Source organism: Lissotriton helveticus, chromosome 10, assembly GCF_964261635.1.
Source record: "Lissotriton helveticus chromosome 10, aLisHel1.1, whole genome shotgun sequence".
Taxonomy (NCBI): Eukaryota; Metazoa; Chordata; class Amphibia; order Caudata; family Salamandridae; genus Lissotriton; species Lissotriton helveticus.
In genome coordinates this window covers 781,353,844-781,375,740 of record NC_136071.1, presented here as the reverse complement: position 1 = coordinate 781,375,740, position 21,897 = coordinate 781,353,844, and positions in this window count along the sequence as shown.

The window sequence follows — 21,897 nt, the reverse complement described above, 5'->3', positions numbered from 1 at the left end:
CCTCCAACTCCTCTCAAGCCTTCCACAGAAAAGAAGGCTCCGTCGTCGCTTCCGTCGACGAAATCTACTGATATTCCAGTCAGATCGCCGACGAGGCCGTCGACGACTTCGACGACGACAATCTCGACGACGACCGCTTCGTCGACGACGATGACGATGACGATGACTCCGTCGACGGTGAGTGTCAGACCTTCGTCGACGGCAAGATCTTCGTCGACGAGTATCCCGTCGACGATGCGGATGATTGTTCCGTCGACAGCCCCGTCGACGGCCCCGTCGACGATGAAAAAATCATTGGCGATGCCATCTCCAACCAAGATAACTTCTACATATATTTCCATTAAGAGGATTGCTCCATCTACGGGAGCGTTGATGAGCAAAAAAGGGGATTTTTCAACGCCGAAGATTTCACCGTTACTGCCCTCTACCATTCTGGATTGCCAGGAATCAGAGGAGGAAGGATCCTTTGGTGTTGCTTACAGTCCTTCGCAACTCCATATTAAACATCAGGATTCCGAGGATGAGGACCAGCAGGAAGACCAGGAGCACTTCTCCTTTACGGATCGGCCGGTCAAAGGCCAGATGAGATATGAGTCATTTCACCAGGCCTACCACTATGATGATGAAGAGGAGGTGGATCTGCCTGTGCGGGAAGAGGCCATGTCGGTGCCTACTTCCTTAATATCAGACTTAAGAAGCATGATTGATAGCTACTATCGTCGCTTTCCGGAAGATAATGCTTCTGCGGCTGCTGAAAAAGCCGCTCAGCCTGCTAAGGAGACAGCCCCGGCTCAACCGCTGCCTCCTCCTCCTCGGACGGAGGTCCAAAATGTTGTTACTATTCGGGATGATTTAAATGATTCCGATCAGGACGATCAAGAGGAGGAAGGGGAACTCCCTCAGGATGAGGGGGTTGGAGATGAATGGGACCATTATATTGCTCCAACGTCCCCGGTGTCACCTTTGCCTCAATCAAGCTCTCCTCCAGAGGACATAGCCAGTTTTCACGATTTGATGGGAAAAGCGGCTAAAAGATTTAAGCTTGATATGCCAATCAAGGAAAGCGAATGTTTCCTTTATGATTTCAAGGAGTCCTCCAGGAAGTCGGTAAGAGCCATTCCTATTATTGACCATATCTGGGATGAAGGACTCAAACTGATGAAGACTCCAGCCTCAGTCCCAGCATCCGTACCCAAGCTGGACAAAAAATATCGCGCTGTAGAGACGGCTCCAGCATGTCTTATTGGTCATCCTCGACCGGACTCGGTTGTGACTCAAGCAGCGCAGAAGTGCTCGAAGAACCCTATTGCTACATGTATGGCACCTCCTGATAAGGAGGGCAAGAAGATGGATGGCATAGGTAAACATTTTGCAGTCATGGCAGCAGCCTCCATCAAGGCTTCCAACGCGATGGCCCTTCTGAGCCGGTTCAATAGACAGATGTGGTCGGACATCGCACCATTCCTGTTGCACCTTCCGGAGGACAAGAAAGAGGAGGCGACTACCATCCTGCAGGATGGAGCCAGAGCAGCATGGGAGTCCATAGACGTTGCAATGGACATAGCATCTATAGCTTTCCGCCAGATGGCTGGGGCAGTAACTCTACGGAGGCAAGGATGGCTCAAAGCTACATCCTTTCGTCCGGAGGTCCAGTCTAAGATCTTGGACATGCCATTCGATGGCGAAAGCCTCTTCGGTAAGCAGATAGATGAGGCTTTACAGGGGATAAAAGCTGATACGGATACTGCTAGATCCTTGGCATCTTTGCAGCAAGGTCGTTATCAGTCCTTTCGTGGCCGAGGATCCAGAGGACGTTTTCAGCAGCAACGTTCCTCTTTCCAATCTAATCGGTACCAACCTTACAACCAACAGGGTTACCGTCAGTACTCCTCCAACCAGCAATACCGGTCCTCGAACACTTCCTTCCAACAACAAGGAAGAAGAAAGTCCGCTACCAGAGGGAAGCAAGATTCTGGTCGCAGACAGTGATATTTCTCAGGCGCCTCCACTTCCGCTTCAGATCGACCAGTTCCACTACCTTTCTCAGTTTCTCCCGCATTGGCAGTCCATAACATCGGACAGATGGGTGTTAGACATCATTACACAGGGTCACACCCTGGAATTCTCGCAAAGGCCTCCAAATCGTCCACCTCTCTGCAGAGTTCATCAACATATAGCAGCTCTCAAAGCAGAAATCTTATCACTCATTTTTTTTTTTGCAAAAACGGTTTTTATTGGCAATCAGGTGGAAAGATACATTACAGGTTAAAGCAAGTCAGGCATCAGGTAACGATGCGATAAAGCGGCACAGTTCCAACAAGACACCTTTTATAATGAACAGTCCCCAACTAATCCCCCCCTCTCCCACATTCCCCCCCCCCCCGTAGCCAGTGTGTCGTGCTCTTCCCCTCCAGTCGATGATGTGTTATCAGCACTCGTCCCGAATAAGGCCCACAGTGGAGGGCAAGAGGCTCCCCCCAACGGGGAGTCCCGCCCCCCAGATCAGTCAGCAGTAAGTGTAAGTAGTGTGTGCACCTTGGGGAGTGTGGAGAATCCCATGTTCGGTGCCCTCACCTCAGGGTCCCCCCCTCATCCTCGCTCTGGTCGCCATCCGGCAATTGGAGCGCTACCACCAGGGCCTCCCACGCCCTGGCCACCTCCAGCGCATTGTCATTGTCAAGACTCCTAGCCTGTCGCAGCCGCAATGTACTCTCCGCTTTCGCCCAGCGCTCTAGTGTGGTCTTCCAGCGCAGGTAGCTGGGGCCTTGAATTGACTTCCAATGCATGGAGATCTCCCGCTTAGCCAGTATTAAACCCAGGTCGCAAAATTTGCTGGTAACTCGGTTGCGAGGGGTGTGAGGGAACCACAACAAAAGGCATGCGCCCATGTCAAGATCGATCTGCCGGTCCGTGACAGCATTCAGGCAAGACATTACCGCCTCCCAATAATCCGCTAGCTTGGTGCAAGTCCAGAACATGTGGGCGAAGTCCGCATCCGCGGTTCCGCATCTGGGGCAAAGCGAGGAAGCCCCCTCGAAATACTGCGAGAGCTTCGTCGGTGTGAGGTACGCTCGGTGTAGAGCGAAAAACTGGACCATTTGAAACCTAGCGTTCCTTGTGCCCTTCCATGCTCTGCGCAGTAACTGTGGCCACACCGTGTCAGGAATAGGACGCCCGATGTCCCCTTCCCATTTGGCTCGTAGCCCGTCTAAGGGTCGCAAGGCCGTAGATGTCAGCCGTCGGTAAAGGCACGTGACGGCCTTATAAGTGCCAGCGGCCGTCACCACGTACTGGCAGCACTCCGAGGTCGGGGGTTCAGTGAGCCCACTCCCCCAGTATCGACGAATACCTGCCACCAATGCAGCATGCAGCAGGTATCCACCCCTCGGCAGTCCGTAGGAGTCGCGCAGCTCCTGAAACGGGAGCAGCGAGCCGTCCCTGTAGAGGTCGCCGACCACATGCAGGCCAAGTTCCTCCCAGACTGCTAGGGCGGACCAGTCGCCACCATGAGGGAGAGCAGTGCACATCCCGAGCGGGATGTCTGGGGCGTAAGGGCAAACAGCACCGGAGCGCTTGTGCGCCCGAAGCCAGCAGCTGCGGATCGTCCGCTCCTCCAACGTAAGCAGAGCAAGGTCCAGTTTCTGTCCCAAAACAGTAAAAGAGATGAAATGTCTCGGGAACAATTTGCCTGGCGCGTCCTCCGGGCCACGGAACTCCAAAGCCACTGCCTGGGTCAGCCACTGCAACTGCGCTGCCAGATAGTACCACTCGAAGTCCGGGGCAGCAAGACCCCCGTCCGCCCTGGGGCGCATCAGCGTGGTCAGTGCAACCCGCCTCCTGCCCGAGCCCCAGATGAACCCCGTCATCAGGGAGCGGAGTCCACTGAAAACCGATACGGGTATCCAGATCGGCAGAGTGCGGAACAGATACAGCAATCGGGGAAGCGCCACCATCTTCAGCAGCGCGACTCGGCCCGCGGCAGAGAGCGGCAGCGTCTGCCAGAAGCCCATGCAACCCCGTAGGTTCCGAATTGCCCTGTTGATGTTACCGTCTAGGAGGGCCGCAGGCGAGTGATAGACGTGTGTGCCCAGATAGGGGAGACAGTGGTGCTCCCACTGCAAGGCACCCTCCAGCTGGGTGTCATCGGCCCTCGGAGTCAACGGGAAGAGGCAAGACTTCCCCCAGTTGACTCGCAGCCCCGAGAGGTGACCAAAGTCCGACAGGAGCTGTTCGGCCCCGCGTAGAGAATCGCCCGCGTCTGCCAAGAACAACAGGCAATCGTCCGCATAGAGAGAGATGTAGTGGGCGTCGCCTCTCAGCGGGAGCCCTGCATACGCCCGTCCCAGCCGGGCATGCGCCGCCAGCGGTTCTATGGCCAGTGCAAATAACAGGGGTGACAGAGAGCACCCCTGTCGGGTTCCTCTACCCACCACATACGAGGCCGAAATGGTGGACCCTGTCTTGACCCGGGCTGTGGCCGCAGCATAGAGCAAGGCAGTCCACTTCACAAAGCGTTCACCCAGCCCAAATGTCTCCAGGACACGGAGCAGGTATGGCCATTCGACGCTGTCGAACGCCTTCTCGATGTCAATTGAGAGGATCGCGGCATCCGGAAAGCTGGCGGCCTCACCCCCCATGATCCTGAGCAGCCGGCGCACGCAGGTGGCAGTGGTGCGCTGAGGAATAAAGCCCGCTTGGTCGCCATGCACCAGGGAGCGCATGTGGGCCAAAAGCCGCGTCGCGAGAACCCGGCTGAGGATCTTATAATCCGTGGTGAGCATGGAGAGCGGGCGGTACGCCGATCGGCAGCTCGCATCACCCCCTCTCTTCAGTAAGGGTATCACCAAGGCCTCGCGAGTAGACGCCGGCAGGCGCCCCAGATCCCAGGCCTCTTGGTAAACCGCCCGCAGTCGGGGGACCAGCACATCCGCGCAGGCCGCATAAAATTCTATCGGGAGGCCATCCGTACCCGGAGTCTTTCGGCGAGCCATGTGTTTGATGGCCACCCTGATCTCACCCTCGGAGATATCTCCGCCCAGCAGTTTCGCATGCTCCGGGTCGAGCTTGGGTAATTGCGCCGACACCAGGAACTCCTCCAGCCCTGCTGGGGGGCTCGGCATCCTGCTCGCGTAAAGGCGTTCATAGTACTGAAGGAATTGGTCGTTAATGTCTAATTGCGTGTAGACCATGCGCCCCTCCGGGGTGGCAAGCGCCACTATAGGGGAGCCACGGGCCCCAGGACTGGCCAACCACGCCAGTAACGAACCCACTTTGTCCCGCTCAGCGTGAGCTCGGATCAGGAACTCCTTATAATCAAAGCAGCGCAGCTTTTCCAATGCCGTCGCCACCACCTCTCGCGCCTCCGACACCGCGCCACCAGCCTCGGGGTCCGAGTGGTTGCGCCGTTCCTCCGCGCGCAATCGGTCCTCACTGCGCTCCACATCCTGCAGCAGGGTCTTGCGGACACCTGCGGTGGCCGAGATGCAGACGCCCCTAACCACCGCCTTAAAGGCGTCCCACTCCACAGCTCTGCTGGAGGCCATGTCCACATTGGTGTCAAAATACCCCTCCACCCCACTACGCACACCTGCCTTAAACGCCGGGTCCTCCAGCGTCAGTGGGTTCAACCGCCACGTTGGAATAGCTTGGCGTCGTCGCATCCACTGTACCGACACCAGGCAAGGGTTGTGGTCAGACACCGTTCTAGTCAAATACTCGCTATGGCGGATCAGGCTCTGGATGTCCAGTGAGCACAGAATGCTGTCTAAGCGAACATGCAGATCGTGCGGGGGGGAATAAAAGGAGTAATCTCTTTCCGACGGGTGGTGGGTCCGCCATGCATCAAGTAGGCCCCAGCTACCCTGCCAATCCCTTCTACCCTGCGCCAACTTGTGAGCCGCAGCCTGCGCCAGTGGTGGGTGTGATCGATCCAGCCCCACGTCCAACACGGAGTTAAAATCCCCCCCAAGCAGGACCGTGCCGGCCAGAACAGTCGCCAGCTTCCCAGACAGTCGCGCAAAGAAGGCAAGCTGGTCCACGTTCGGAGCGTAGACACTGCAGAGTGTCACGTCCCTCCCATCCAGGCGTCCCTGTACAGCAACAAACCTTCCCTCAGGATCAATTATCGTCACCAGAGGCTGAAAGGGAACCCCCGCCCGGACCCATATCAGAGCCCCCCGTGCAAATGCCGAGTAAGTGGTACAAAACACATGCCCCCGCCACCTGCGCTGTAGGGCCCGCCCCTCAGATTGATCAATGTGAGTTTCCTGCAGGAAGGCGATCTGCACCCCCCTGCGGACAAGATGTGCATGGACCCTGTGGCGTTTCAACATGGAATTCAGACCCCTCACATTCCAGGTCACACACTTCAGGTCAAGGAGGGTCCCCATACCTCAGAACAAGCACAACCCCAACGAAGGCAACTTCCGCACGCGCACTGGCTACTCCCCTTGAAATGAACCCCGACACACCCCAACAGCCCCATGTCCCACCCCTCCCCAGAATAGGTCCCCAACAGCGGAAACCCATCCAAATAAGTAGCACCCAACAGCAACAATCCCTGGTAACTACCAGAGTCCCACAGTAAGTGTGGGAAAAAGAGGGGGTGGCCTGTTGCCTCTCTCGCCAGACCGCCAGCAGCACACTCCCCTGAGTCAGTGAGGCCTCCCCTATGCGCCCCACGCCGCCCGCATCCCCTCCACAAGTAAAGCTATCAACACTACAGGCGGTGGCCGCCCAACTCCAGTCCCAGGCCCAGTAGGCCAATGTCGCCAACACAGCAGGTCATACGATACCAGTTCAGGAGAGCAGTAGCTTCACTCGTCCATCAGACCATCTGCAGTCCCAGGCGTGACATGCGGCGGTGCGGGGTCCCCAATCACCGATTCCTCCGAGGTCCCCCCGTCAGTGCCACCTCGAGACCCCGACTCCACCGCCGTCGCGGAGTCCAACGCCTGGGAGATGTCGGAGACCGCCTGGAGGGCGTCCCTGCGCTCCTGCTCAGTCTGTGAGACCGTGGGTGTCCGAACCTTCGGCGGACGTTTCTTGCGTCGCCTGCCCCGTCGAGGTCTCGGTGGCGCCCGCCGCTGTTCCCCAGGCGCGTGATGTGCATCCGCACCGGTCTTGTAGAGCTCCAGCCAGTCCCAGACATCATCGGGGTTGTCGTAGAAGGAAGATTTGCCATCAAGCATGATCCGGAGGCGGGCTGGGAACAGGAGAGAATAGCGGACGCCCTCCTCCCGAAGCGCCTTCTTGACCGCCAGAAAAGTAGATCGCTGCCGCTGGACTTCCAAGGAGTAATCAGGATAAATGGAGACCTGAGCGTTGTCCACTTTATAAGGTCCCAAAGCTCGCGCCCTTTGCAGAATGAGGTCCCGATCTCTATAATGCAGCAACCGCGCCACCACCGGGCGGGGAGGCCGGCCCTCGGCCGGAGGGCGAGCTGGCACGCGGTGGGCACGCTCTAGAGTGTAGAACGGCGACAGCCCCTCCGGGACAACCACGTCCCGTAGCCAGACCTCCAGGTAGCCCAGCATGTCGGCCCCCTCGATTTTCTCTGGCAGGCCCACCACGCGAATGTTGTTGCGGCGGTTTCGCCCTTCTGCGTCCTCCGCCCTCTGTTCCAGCAGGTGCACCCGCTGCTGCAGCTCCCCCAGCAAGGCGCCAGCCGCTTTCGATGAAGGTTCCAGCTCTTCAATCCGGGTTTCGGTCACTTTGACCCGATCTGCCAATTTGCCGTGGTCAGCACGTAGTAGGCCCAGGCTCGTGGACACCTGTCCGATATCACGATGCAAGGCCTCCCTGGTATCAGCGATGGCCTTCAGGATCTGCTCCAGCTGACTCTGCGGCAGACCCGCCGCCGGGATAGCGTCCGGTGCGGGGCCCCCATCAACCACAGGCCCCACAACAGCCTCCGGGGGGGGGCTTCAAGGGGCGTTTCCCCATGGGGGCAGCCGCGTCCCTCCCCCGCAGCAACAGGGTCAACGTCTTACCCCGCGTACAGCTCGCCAGACCGCAGTCCTCGGGGCCTTCTGTCGTGCGGCACTCCCTCCGGGTTCGTCGGTCCTCAAAGCCAGCCACTCTCCGACGATGCCTGGGACCCCCTCGATACAATCCAGTCCGCCGGCCACCAAGGGCCCCCCCAGCCGCAGCACTCCCTCAAACCCAACTGCGACATGCAGTTCCGTCAGTCCAAAATGGCGGCAGGGCGGCCTTGCAGGGACCCAAGTGCACGAGGGCCAAGGATCAGCGTGCCCGGGCCCTAAGAGAGGAGCTCCCCGGCGTCCTCAGGCGCCGGACACCAGTTCGCCAGTCGGTGGTGGTGGGGTCCCCAACGTAGGATGGCCAGGGGTTGCGCAGGGGCGTCCCCCCCTAGGTCGGCGGCCACAAAGTCCGGGGCCCGCAGCACTCCACGCCTCCGGCCGGCACCGGGCCAGTCCGCACTCCAAGCCTGCGCTCCACAGGCGGTGCACAGCGGGGGGCCCCAAAGCAAGCCGGGAGGGGGCAGCGCCGGTCACCGCGCAGGAAGAGGTCCGAGTTCAAGCGCGAGCCTCTCGGTCGGGTAGCACTAGGGCCCCCCCCGGGCCGGGCGCCTCACCAAGACCCCCCGCGTGTAGGAACCCCGGCGGGTCCTCGCAGGCACCCCACAAGGAAGCGGGTCAAATTCCGCTACTGCGGTGAGATCCGCACCCAGGGCTCCAGGCCACCCGGCAGTCAGTGGCCGGCCAAGGAACGTCACAAGTCGGCCGCCGGAGTACCCGAGGCCGGGGATGCGGCTGAACTGCAAGGCCGCAAAATGGCCGGCGCCGCCCACCAGTCCGTCGGTGCGGCGCGGGCTCCACGCAGCCGGGGGCTCGCCTCCGCTGCCTCCGGTCAGGTCCCCAGGAGTGCGGGAGGAGACACGGGCAGTCTCAGGGCGCCAGGGCCTCCAGGATCGGGTACAACAGGATTAATGGGGGAAGGCTGCTGTGGAGCTCAGCGCTCACACGTCTTCCTCCATCGGCCACCAAGCCACGCCCCCAGAAATCTTATCATTCATACTGAAAGGAGCGATAGAGGAGGTCCCATCAGACCAGCGAGGAACAGGGTTTTACTCCCACTTCTTCCTTATAAGGAAAAAGCAATCATCAAAATGGAGGCAGGTACTGGACCTCAGAGATCTGAACACATACATAAAGAAAATTTCTTTCCGTATGCTGTCCTTACAGGAAATTCTTCTGCTACTCCGCAAGGGAGACCACATGGTCTCTCTAGACCTGTTGGATGCATACTTCCACATTCCGATACACAAAAAGCACAAGAAGTATCTGCGATTTATGGTGGCGGGGCGCCATTACCAGTTCAGAGTTTTGCCTTTCGGCCTGAAATCTGCCCCCAGAGTATTCACAAAATGCATGGCTCCAATAGCGGCGCATTTAAGGCAGCAAAGTCTCCAGGTTTTCCCATACCTGGACGACTGGTTAATAAAAGGACCATCGTTCCAGGCAACACAGAGATCTCTACGGATTTGCATGGATCTCTTCCAAAGATTAGGCCTTCGGATAAACAAAGAAAAATCATTTTTTCTCCCGACTTGTACTCTACAATTCCTAGGAGCAATCTTGAAAACACAGGAAATGAAAGCTTACCCATCAGAAGAACGGGTAACAAAAATCTTGAATCTGACTGCATCTCTGGCAACAAAAAAGTCCACTTCCATCAGAATATTCAAGTCATTACTGGGAATGATGTCCTCTTGCATCCCATTGGTTCCCAATTGCCGTTTACAGATGAGACCGCTGCAAGAAGCCCTGGACAAACAGTGGGTCCAAGCCCTGGGTTCCTTCGACGACAAGCTGGTCATAACCCATCGGATCAAATGTGCAATGTCATGGTGGGGTATCAGGAGCAATCTAACAAAGGGCCTGGTATTCGAACCTCAATCTCCAAGTTACGTCATGACATCAGATGCTTCATTACGAAGTTGGGGGGCACATCTACAAGACCTGGAGATTCAAGGCCTTTGGTCTCCTCAAGAGACAAAACTTCACATCAATCTCTTGGAATTGAAAGCCGTCTTCCTGGGCCTTCCTTCCCAGGATCCAAGGTTCTTCGGTCTTAGTGCGCACGGACAGTACAACAACAATGTTTTACCTGCGCAAGCAGGGTGGAACGAGATCAAAACCCCTGTCGATTCAGGCTCAAAGGATCTGGAAATGGCTACTGTGTCAGAACATAACGCTACAAGTGGAACATGTTCCAGGGGTAGACAACATAAAAGCGGATCTGTTAAGCAGGTCATCCGACATTTGCCACGAGTGGGAACTATGTCAAGTCCAGTTGAATCGGATTTTCAATGCGTGGGGCAAGCCAAGTCTGGACCTGTTTGCAACTCGGAGCAACAAAAAGTGCAGACATTATGCCAGCAGGTTTCCCCAACAGGGTTCGAGAGGGAATGCCCTTCACCTCCGATGGACAGGGATGTTTGCTTATGCATTCCCTCCTTTTCCCCTAATTCCCAGATTACTGAGGAAAATGAGATCAGAACCTTGCCACATAATACTGATAGCCCCAGCCTGGCCGAGGCAGTTTTGGTATACAGAGCTTCTTCATCTGTCGGTGGAGCCAATGATTCAGTTCCCAATGTCCAGGGATTTGATTTCCATGAACAAAGGCCAAGTACTTCATCCGCAATTGACATCTCTAAAATTGTCGGCTTGGAACCTTTTGAGCACGAATTCCAGTCTTTAGATATCACTCCGGAATGTCGTGAAATATTGCAAAGTTCCGCAGCACTGTCTACCAACAAGACATATTCTGCTAAATGGAAGCGATTCTGTATTTGGTGCCTTGCTCATACAGTACATCCTTTGACGTCTTCTCCTGAGCAAATTCTTCCTTACTTGCTGCATTTAGCCAGATCAGGGCTTGCGCACTCATCTATTAAAGTCCATTTAGCGGCAATATCTAGATACAGAAGATCTCCAGGATGTCCATCTCTGTGGTCTAACAGACTAATCAAGGAGTTCTTAAGAGGACTATTCAGAAGGTTTCCTCCAATTAAGCGTCCTCCACCCACATGGCAACTTAACACAGTCTTGTCACAACTTATGAAAGCTCCGTTTGAGCCGATCCACAAATCTGAACTGCAATTCCTGTCATGGAAGGTAGCATTACTGCTGGCGCTCACATCGGCCAGAAGGGTCAGCGAGATCCAAGCCTTTTCTATACAGGATCCCTTCATACAATTCAGACCAGATAAGGTGATGCTAAGGACTAATCCAAAATTTGTGCCTAAAATACCTTCGTCTTTTCATCTAAATGAACTAGTGATCCTGCCTACATATTTTAAAAATCCTTCTACAGCGGCTGAAAAAGCGCTGCATACTTTAGACATTGGCAGATGCTTGAAGTTCTACATTGAAAAGACTAAAAGCTTTCGCAAATCAAACCAGCTGTTTGTCTCCTACTCGGGGCCCAGAAAAGGTCTGGCCCTTTCACGTTCCTCCATCTCCAGATGGATTGCATCCGCCATTGTTTTTTGTCAAGAGAAAGCAGGAAGGCCTCTCGACATGAAAGTCCGTGCCCATGATACACGGAGGATGGCGACGTCTTCTGCATTGCTAGCAGGAGTACCCCTTCCAGACATTTGCAGAGCAGCGACTTGGTCGAATGTTCACACATTCACCAAACATTACTGTCTGGACACAGAATGGAAAGCAGATGCGGCAGTGGGACAGGCAGTTCTCCGACATCTCTTTAAATAAGGTACATATTTATGAATCTTATTCTGCTGTTTTTGTCTATATAAAGTGTTTTTTTCCCTTTATGCTAATATTTGAAATAGCAAATTGTGATGTTTAGTATTTTTTTAATTTGTAATGAGTTCTTTTTCTGAAAGGAATTTTATGGCACATAGCCCCGAGAAAAGAAAAGGCGTCTAGCCTAGAAACGCTCTAACTACAAGGACTGCTATCTACTCTGATACAAGCATGTGAATCTATGAAAGATTGAATACTGGAGAAAGAACTAGTTACTTACCTGTACACTATGGTTCTCCAGTATTATCTTTCATAGATTCACATGCGCCCGCCCGCCTCCCCGTTTCCTTTAGGTAGGCCGCCTTTTTTATCTCTGGTTTCCTGCATAGCTCACTCTTGGGCGGTAGGAAATCTGAGGTATGGTGGCTCTGCTGGGAATGGTGTAGGCTGGTGCTGGCTGCTGATTGGCTGTAGTTTGGGCCACATAATGAGGAGGAGAGGTTACCTAGTGGTTTCACTACTCTATGGCTTCCTGGCAGTCTTTTCTTCTACTGCTATGGTTATCATTTACCGGGAGACTCCCACCATGACGACGGGGAAGATACAAGCATGTGAATCTATGAAAGATAATACTGGAGAACCATAGTGTACAGGTAAGTAACTAGTTCTTTACACCACCTTGCCCCAGCTGTCATGCAGCCAGTTGTGTCAGATTTAGATGGCCAGCCAGGGGTGGCATAATACATGCTTCAGCCCCTGGTAGGCCCTGGGTACACCTATGCCCTGGATACCTAAGGTATTCTGTACAGGGACTGATAAGGTGGCCCAGTACCAATTGGTAAATGCACCTAAAGTACATGGTTGTCAATTTAGAGAGAGAACAGCTAGGCTGTGGGTCTGATTAGCAGGCCCACAGCCAGGGAAAGTCGTAAACCAGTGAAGCAAAAAGCAAAAATCTGGGTGACCATAGGATTGCAGACCCCACTCTCCTACATAACCCCCCCCTCCAAACTTAGGGACATTAAACTAACCTTGACCAGGTGAGTCTTCCTGTTCTAAGTAGAAATACCTGGAGAGACAATCTGCATTGCCATGGTCAGTCCCTGGTCTGTGCTCCACTGTAAAGTCCATCCCCTGTAGGGAAATGGACCACCTAAGAAGTTTGGGGTTTTCACCCTTCATCTGGTTTAGCCATAAGAGGGGCTTATGGTCGTTCTGAATCTTGAAGTGAGTTCCAAACAATTATGGCCTCAACTTCTTCAGGGCCCAAACCACAGCAAAGGCCTCCCTCTCAATAGCTGACCAACGTTTCTCTCTAGGGGTCAGCCTTCTGCTTATAAAAGCAATGGGCTGGTCATGACCATCAATATTCAGTTGAGAAAGAACAGCTCCCACACCCAACTCAGATGCATCTGTTTGGACAATGAAGGTTTTGGAGTAGTCAGGACTCTTGAGAATAGGTGCAGTACACATGGCCTGCTTTAGGTCATCAAATGCCTTCTGACGGCTAACTGTCCACTGAACTTTCATTGGCATTTTCTTGCTTGTCAAGTCATTAAGTGGTGTCACAATGGACCCATAATTTTTGAAAAACTTCCTATAGTCACCAGACAGGCCCAAGAAAGCTCTGACCTGTGTCTGGGTGGTTGGAGGAGCCCAGTCCTTCATGGCCTGTATCTTGCACTCCAATGGTTGAACCTGGCCTCCACCCACAAGGTGGCCCAGGTACACAACCTGACTCTGCCCTATCTGGCACTTAGTAGCCTTGATAGTGAGGCCTGCCTTCTGCAGGGCCTCCAAAACGTTCCTCAGGTGGATCAGGTGATCCTCCCAGGTGGAGCTAAAGACAGCAATATCATCTGGATATGCTGCACAGAAGTCATCCAACCCAGTGAGAACTTGGTTCACCAACCTTTGAAAAGTGGCAGGTGCATTTTTCAAACCAAAGGGCATCACCACAAATTGGTAATGACCTCCTGGGGTAGAAAATGCTGTCTTGGCCTTGGCATCCTCAGCTAACCTGATCTGCCAATGACCAGCTGTTAGGTCAAATGTACTTAAGAAAGTTGCAGAAGCCAACTTGTCTATCAGTTCATCTGCCCTAGGTATTGGATGGGCATCTGTCTTAGTGACAGCATTGAGACCCCTGTAGTCTACACAAAACCTCATCTCTCTCTTGCCATCCTGAGTGTGAGGTTTAGGCACTCGAACTACAGGACTAGCCCAAGGGCTCTCTGAGGGTTCAATGACTCCCAATTCCAACATCTTTTGGACTTCTTTCTTAATGCAGTCCCTGACGTGGTCAGGTTGCCTGTAGATTTTACTCTTGACAGGCAGACTGTCACCAGTGTCCACCTCATGGGTGCACAAGTTTGTCTGACTGGGGGTCAGTGACAACATTTGCCTGCAGGATTGAAGAACCTGTTTACAATCCTCTTGTTGATGGGCAGAGAGGCTGTCAGAAAAGACTACACCTTCTACTGACCCATCATCAGGGTTCTGAGTGAGCAGGTCTGGGAGAGGGTCACTCTCTTCCTCCTGCCCCTCATCTGTGGCCATGAGCAAGCCCATGTCCTCCCTGTTGACAAATGCTTTGAGCCTATTCACATGAAGCACCCTGTGGGGGCTCCTGGGAGTTCCCATGTCCACCAAGTAGGTGACCTCTCCCTTTTGCTCAATGATGGTATGGGGTCCAGACCATTTGTCTTGGAGAGCTGCTGGGGCCACTGGCTCCAACACCCACACCATCTATCCTGCATGGTAAACAGTTAGGACAGCCTTTTGGTCATGCCAAGCTTTTTGAAGTTCTTGGCTGGCCTCAAGGTTTTTAGATGCCTTCTCCATGTACTCTGCCATCCTGGAGCGGAGACCAAGTACATAGTCCACTATGTCAAGCATAGGCTTTTTGAGAGGTAACTCCCATCCTTCCTTCACAAGACATAGGGGTCCTCTTACAGGATGCCCAAACAGAAGCTCAAAAGGGCTGTAACCAACCCCCTTCTGTGGGACCTCTCTGTAAGCAAACAGGAGGCAGGGTAAAAGGATGTCCCATCTTCGCCTGAGCTTTTCAGGTAACCCTTTTATCATCCCTTTGAGGGTCTTGTTGAATCTCTCAACAACCCATTGCATTGTGGGTGATAGGGTGTGGTAAATTTGTAATTTACTCCACACTCCTTCCACATAGCAGTCAAGTATCCTGACATGAAGTTTGCACCTCTGTCAGAGACAACCTCCTTAGGAAACCCCACTCTGGAGAAAACTCCAAGTACGGCCCTGGCCACAAAAGGAGTTGTAGTGGTCCTGAGGGGAATAGCTTCTGGATACCTGGTGGCATGATCCACTACCACCAGTATACATCTGTGCCCAGATGCTGTTGGGGGGTCCATTGGTCCAACAATGTCAATCCCCACTCTTTCAAAGGGAACCCCCACCACAGGTAGTGGTATGAGGGGGGCCTTTGTTGTGCCACCTGAATTGCCACTGGCTTGGCAGGTGACACATGAGCAACAAAACTCTTTAGTGTCTTCAGACATATGAGGCCAGTGAAAGTGTGGGGCAAGCCTGTCCCAAGTCTTGTTCTGGCCTAAGTGACCTCAAGGGGAATCTCATGCGCTAAGGTGAGAAGGAAACCTCTAAGAGACAAGGGGATGACCAGCCTCCTGGTAGCACCAGGCTTGGGGTCTCTTGCCTCAGAGTATAGGAGTCCATCTTCCCAATATACTTTATGGGCACCTGTAGCATTCCCTGCAGCCTCAGCAGCAGCCTGCTGTCTGAGGGGTTCAAGAGAGGAACAGTCTAATTGAGCCTGCCTCAAGTCTGCCCTGGAAGGTACCCCTGTCCCAAGAAACTCAACCTGATCAGGTTCAAGCTCTTCTAGGACAGTTCCTTCTGGGGTCTCTGGGTCAGCCTCCTGAGAGGGCTGATCCTCAACCTGAGGCAAGGGGGAAGGCTCTGCCTTAACCCTACCATTCCTTCTCTTGGGTAGTGTCTGGTCCATTCTTCCAGGATCCAGCACTTGTTCAGCTGGGCATTTCTTGGCCTGTGACCTAGTCACAGCAAGGGCATGTGAGGAGAGACCTAGCATTTCTACATGAGTCCTGTACTCCACATCTGACCACAGTGAGGATTCCAAATCATTGCCCAAAAGACAATCTACTGGGAGGTCTGAACTAACTACAACCCTTTTGAGGCCAGTTACCCCTCCCCAGGAGAAATTAACAACTGCCATACTGTGATTGGTAGTGACATTGCTAGCATTGGTCACTAGGTAATCTGAACCTAGCATGATCTGGTCAGGGTCCACAAATGTTGGTGTCACCATGGTGACACTGGCACATGTGTCCCTGTAGGCCTGAGCCATCTTTCCATTGATTAAAGGCGTTTGTCTGTATTTGCCTAGAGTACTAGGACTTATAGTAGGGGTCATATCCATGTCCCCAGTACAAACAAGAACTGCCTGAGTAGGAATTCTAACTAAGTCAGAACCCACCTCAGTTCCCAGGGTTAACCCAACTATAGCCTTGGGAGGTACACTACCACTACTAACTGTACTAGGGGGTGCAGGTGTCTTAGGGACAGTAGTGGTAGGAGTTTGGCCTTTCTTGGTGCACTCACTAAACCAGTGAGTCTTACTTTTACAGTATTGGCACCATGGTTTCTTAGGACCATCATTCTTCTTCTTTTGGGAAGTTTGGGACCCACCTCCTTAGGTTGTTGGGGCCCTGTTGAAGACTTCTGGTCATTTTGCTTATTCTCATTACCCTTCTGGTCTGCTTTCTTCTGGCCACCACCCTGGTTCTGGTTCTGCTGCTTGACCCTTGTCCTGACCCATCTGTCTGCCTTATTTCCCAATTCTTGGGGAGAGGTCAGATCTGAGTCAATCAAGTGCTGATGCAACAACTGGTTCTGACAATTATTTAAGATTTGCTCTCTCATAATTAGATTATACAATCCTGTGTAATCAGTAACTTTACTTCCCAGTAACCAGCCCTCCAGAGCCTTAGTGGCACAATCAACAAAGTCAGTCCAATCTTGAGCCTGAGTTTTCTGGGTATCCCTGAACATCAACCTGTACTGTTCAGTGGTTAAGCCAAACCCATCAATCAGTGCAGTTTTCAAGACTTGGTAATCATTAGCATCCTCATCTCTAACAGTGAGGAGCTTGTCTCTACCTTTACCTTCAAAGGAGAGCCACAATATAGCTGCCCACTGACTCTGGGGTACCTGCTGTACTTTGCAGGCTCTCTCCAAAGCAGTTATCCACTTGTGGATATCATCTCCTGTCTTATAGGAGGGCACTATTTTACTCAGGTGTCTATTATCAAAACTCCTGTGTTCGAGGCATGTGGGCTGCTAAATTCATATCTATTGCATAGATCGCCGCCTAGTGTTGGGTCCGGATGATTGCACATTGTTGTCCTGGAAGAGTCTTCGAAGTATCACGAGATAGGTGGCTCCTCCCCTGGACTACAGTGCGCATGGGCATCGACTCCATCCCCAGATTGTTTTTTTCCGCCATTGTGTTCGGATGTGATTTCGACGTCTCCTAGTCGGAATCAAATAAAACTACTTCTAAGGCCAAAAGGCCTTTGTTACCTCGTCGGTATTGTTCGTGTTCGGTCTCGTGCTTCATCCGACTCTAGGAGTCGGTCTTCTGCGGAGTCGAGTAACTCTTCGGACATCGAGGCCCTGTCGTCGCAGCAAGACCCCGACAAAACTACGATGGAACGGAGTCCGTTCAAGTTCTGCCCCGTGTGTGGTTCAAAGTACCCACACATCGACGTGCATCCAGTCTGTAACAAATGCCTCTCGCCGGAACACGACGAGGCCAGCTGTATGGCCTGTTCGAAGTTCAGGTCGAAGAAGACGCTCAGGCTTCGGTGCGCGGCGCGCCTTGAGGCCCGGCGAGCGGCTCCGGCACCCGACGACATCTTCGACGACCCCGAGGCAGAAGGCCCAAGCCATCGTCTGCAGATTTCACCACCATCGACGGAGGTCGAGGCCGATTCCGGAGAACCCGTTGAGGGCCAGGACCTGGAATACGTCGAGGAGGTAGGGGACGACGAAGAAGTTTTTTGTTTTTTTTAAATCTCTTTATTAGCATCAGATTGGTCCGTGCAAGCATACAAGTACACAGTAAATTGGTGACAATGAAAACGTTAATGGTCATTATACAAAGGAAGTAAATGGATGCCTAGACCAATGACATTACAGGCAGTGTAACACATTCTAAAGTCTTATTTTCACTTTTCCATATCTGAAGGAAAATTGCACACGCGGTAAGATGGCACAAAGAGATAAAACCTTCTACAAACAAAACGAAAACAAGTGAGCCTTCGTGACAGAGAGAGCGGCAAGCAATACACCCATTGACTAGGAAGATGGCATAACCAGAGGCATAGGCAGACGAGGGTAGGTAAAACGACAAGTGTAAAGACTAGGGTGAAGCAACCACTCCAGCCGGGGCAAGGTGTGTAAGGGAACTGAAGAGGGAGACGTCCCGGCCCCAACCAGCACACAGTCCAAAATCAGCAGCTCACGCATAACCCATTCCAGTAGTGTGTGGACGCTAAGCCCTGCATACCTCAATAGGCAGCGCACTGGCAGTTCGGCTAAAAACACCTAGCCCACCCCTTCTGGGACAATAGAGCTAGCAGCCTGGGAGTGAGTATCCCGTGTAATCTTGCTAATATACTGTCGGTATGGGCCCCAGATGTCGATTGGGCGTGAGGCTGTAGGGATCTGGGTGGAGTATTCCACACTATTGGTATTGCATTGGGCAAGGCTGCGCATCCAGGTCGTGGAATCAGGGATTCGCCTGGACCCCCAAAGTAAAGCAATTTCCCTTTTCGCCAGCAAGAAACCTATGGCGGCAAGCTTACGCGTGGTCCGGGGGAACTCAGCGACATAGCCAAGCAGTGCAATCTCCGGCTTATGTTGCAATTCGCACTCTAGAATGTCTCCCAAGATGCGGTGTACCTGTAGCCAGTAGGTGTGCAATTTCGGACAGGTCCATGTGAGATGTGCAAAATCGGCATGGGGAGCTTTGCATTTAGGGCAGTGATGAGGTCTGTTTGGATCGATTCTGTGGGCCAGCGCCGGTGTGAAGTATAGTCGCCTCAAAAATTTGAAATGAATTAGCTTATGTCTACTGTTGACAGAGACCTCTTTGGTGGAGCGGCAACAGGCATCCCATTGGGCATCCGTGATGGGGCCACCCAAATCAAGTTCAAGCCGCACGAACCTTCGCATCCGAAGCCGGGAGGGCCGCCACACAAAGTCCATACAACCTGGAGACCATATGGGCTCCCGTTTGCGACTGGAGTAGGAAAGTCAGTGCTGCCATTTCATCCGGCGGCAATGGGAACAATGGAAACTGCGCTCTAAGCATGGACCTCATCCTGGTCAGGACAAAGGAATCCATAAACGTCCGGTCCGCGAACCGTGGGTCCTCGGTCACAGAAAAAACATGTCCGTCCGGGAACAGATCCCCTATTGTGGTGAGCTGGTATTTGGACAGCGTTCTGCAGACCACCGCTTCCGCAGTGATGGGGAGCCAGTGAGGGTTAGGTAATGGAAGAGCCGGGGAGTATAGTATGTCCAGCTGGAGCAGTCTACGCAACTGCATCCAGGCCCATGATGTAGTGGACACAGTTTGTATGTCAAGTGGGTCACGTGGTAAGCCCCTGGGCAAGATCGAGTTGAGGGTAAGTGGTAGTACCAAGTCCGCTTCAGGCCGCAAATACGGGATCCGGGCGTCCGGATGGAACCAAGGATGCGCATAGGCGCACTGCGCGACTAGGTAATAAATATAAAAGTCTGGCACTCCAAAGCCACCCCGTTCATAAGGCAGCGTTAAGATGCGCCAAGAAACTCGCGGATTCTTATCTCCCCACACTAAACGCAACAACAATGAGCGGAGTTGGGTGAAAAAGATTCGAGTGAGCGGGATCGGTATGTTATTAAATAAATACAGAAAACGGGGAAGTATAATCATTTTAAATATGGCGATACGGCCGGCCATCGAGATAGGGAGGCGAATCCAACGTGTAATATTATCCTCCAGAAAGTCTAACGCCTGTCCGTAATTAAGACGAATCATGGATACCGTGTCTAGATGAATGTGGATACCCAGATATCTCACCGATTCAGTATTCCATTCCAGCGGGAACGGGCAGTCCCAGCGGGCAGTGGAGGGGGTGAGCGGAAAGATCTCAGATTTATGCCAATTAATACGAAGGCCGGAGTACCTCCCAAAGCGTTCCACCTCAAGCAGCAAAGGCGATAGGTTGGTCTCCGGAGACCTGACATACAGAATGGTATCATCAGCGTAAAGGGAGATGAGTAACGGGCCCGTCCGGAACTGGAGCCCGCGGTGCAGGTGGCGCTCCTGAAAGTGTCGCACCAAGGGGTCCATGGCCAGGATATATAACAGGGGGGACAGGGGGCATCCCTGTCTGGTTCCCCGGGAGAGAGGGAAGCTATCAGAAAGCGTGCCATTAAGGCGCAGCCTCGCTCTGGGGGCAGTATAAAGCAGCTCGACCGTGGAGACAAATAAGGACGGCATGCCCATGCGATGCATGACAGACAGAAAAAACGACCATTCTAAGGAGTCAAAGGCCTTCTCGGCGTCTAGAAACACCGCAGCTGCCGGCGTATCTGGCTCAATCTTGTGAAGGACAGAAAACAGCGTCCGCAGATTAAAGGAGGTGGATCTATGGGGAACGAATCCGGACTGGGCTGGCGAAATGATAGATTCCATAAGTAAAGAGAGTCGAGTGGCAAGGACTTTCGCCAAAATCTTATAGTCAAGATTGAGTAGGGAAAGGGGTCTGTAGGAACCGCACCTAGTGGGGTCCCGACCCGGTTTGGGAAGTAAAATGATAACTGCCTCCCGCAACGTGGGCGGCAGAATCCCCGTCTCGAGTGACTCCGCATACACCTCAATCAGGCGAGGTACCAGTTCCTCCTTGTACTCCTTATAAAAGTCAGCCGAAAAGCCATCCAGACCCGGCGCCGCGGAGCCCTTTAATGCATCAATGGCTTCCACAACGCTGTCCGGTTCAATAGGCATCGCCAGAAATTCCTGCATATGTTTTTCCAGGAACACCATAGAGATTTCGTTAATATAGGGGCCAGGGTCGCGACAGTCAGCCGACAGACCTGAGGTGTATAGTTCCTTGTAGTAGGATAGGAAGGCATCGCAAATGGCAGGGGTGGTCTGATGACGAACACCTTGATCATCTACCATGTCAGAGATGAATGAAGCCTGGCGGGGGGGACGAAGCAAATGGGCCAAGAGCTTGCCAGGCCTGTCACCTTCACCATATTGCCTAGCTGAGTGTTGAGTGCAGAGATAAGTCAGTTCCCTGTCTGCAGTGTCTCTGAATTCTTGCAGTAGTGTCAACCTTTTCGCCTCCACCCCACCATCCGTGTCAGGGAGCGTGTTAGTGTCCAATGCAGCAATGTCTTTCTCAATACGGGTCAGGGAGGCACGGATGTCGCGCAAAGCCCCTACATGTTTGTTGATGCAGACCCCCCTAATAGTGGCCTTGAATCCCTCCCACAATGTAGCCCAAGTGTCCACTGTGCCCTCGTTGAACTCAAAATACTCCTCTATGGCAACACGAATGTCTTCCTTGAAGACCGGGTCAGATAACGCCTTGCCAGGAAAACGCCATTGTCTCTCATACCCTCCCAGTCTGGGGATCAGCAGGGTCAGCACTATGGGAGAGTGATCAGACAGAGTGCGTGGGAGTGTCAAATGGTCACTTACCCAACCGGCCACCCCTGGGGAAAGGAGCCAGTAGTCTAATCTGGTACTAGTGTTATGATACCCCGAGTGGTGGGTGAAGATGGGTGCGGTGGAGTGTAAATGGGCCTCAATGTCAATCAGTGAGTAGTGAGCGCATACATCCGCCAGCACAGCACGGGAGCGGGGCTTACAATCCGGGGAAGAGGAGGTGCTGTCCCTGGCAGGGGTCATGAGCAGGTTAAAGTCACCCCCCATTATCATCATATCAGTGTCTAATCTCAGCAGAACATCCTGGAGCCCCTGGAAGAAGGTAGGGGAGTCCGAATTGGGGCCATACACTCCAACAAAGGTGACCTTAAAGCCCTGAAGCACCCCCGTGACCACAACATACCTGCCATCTACATC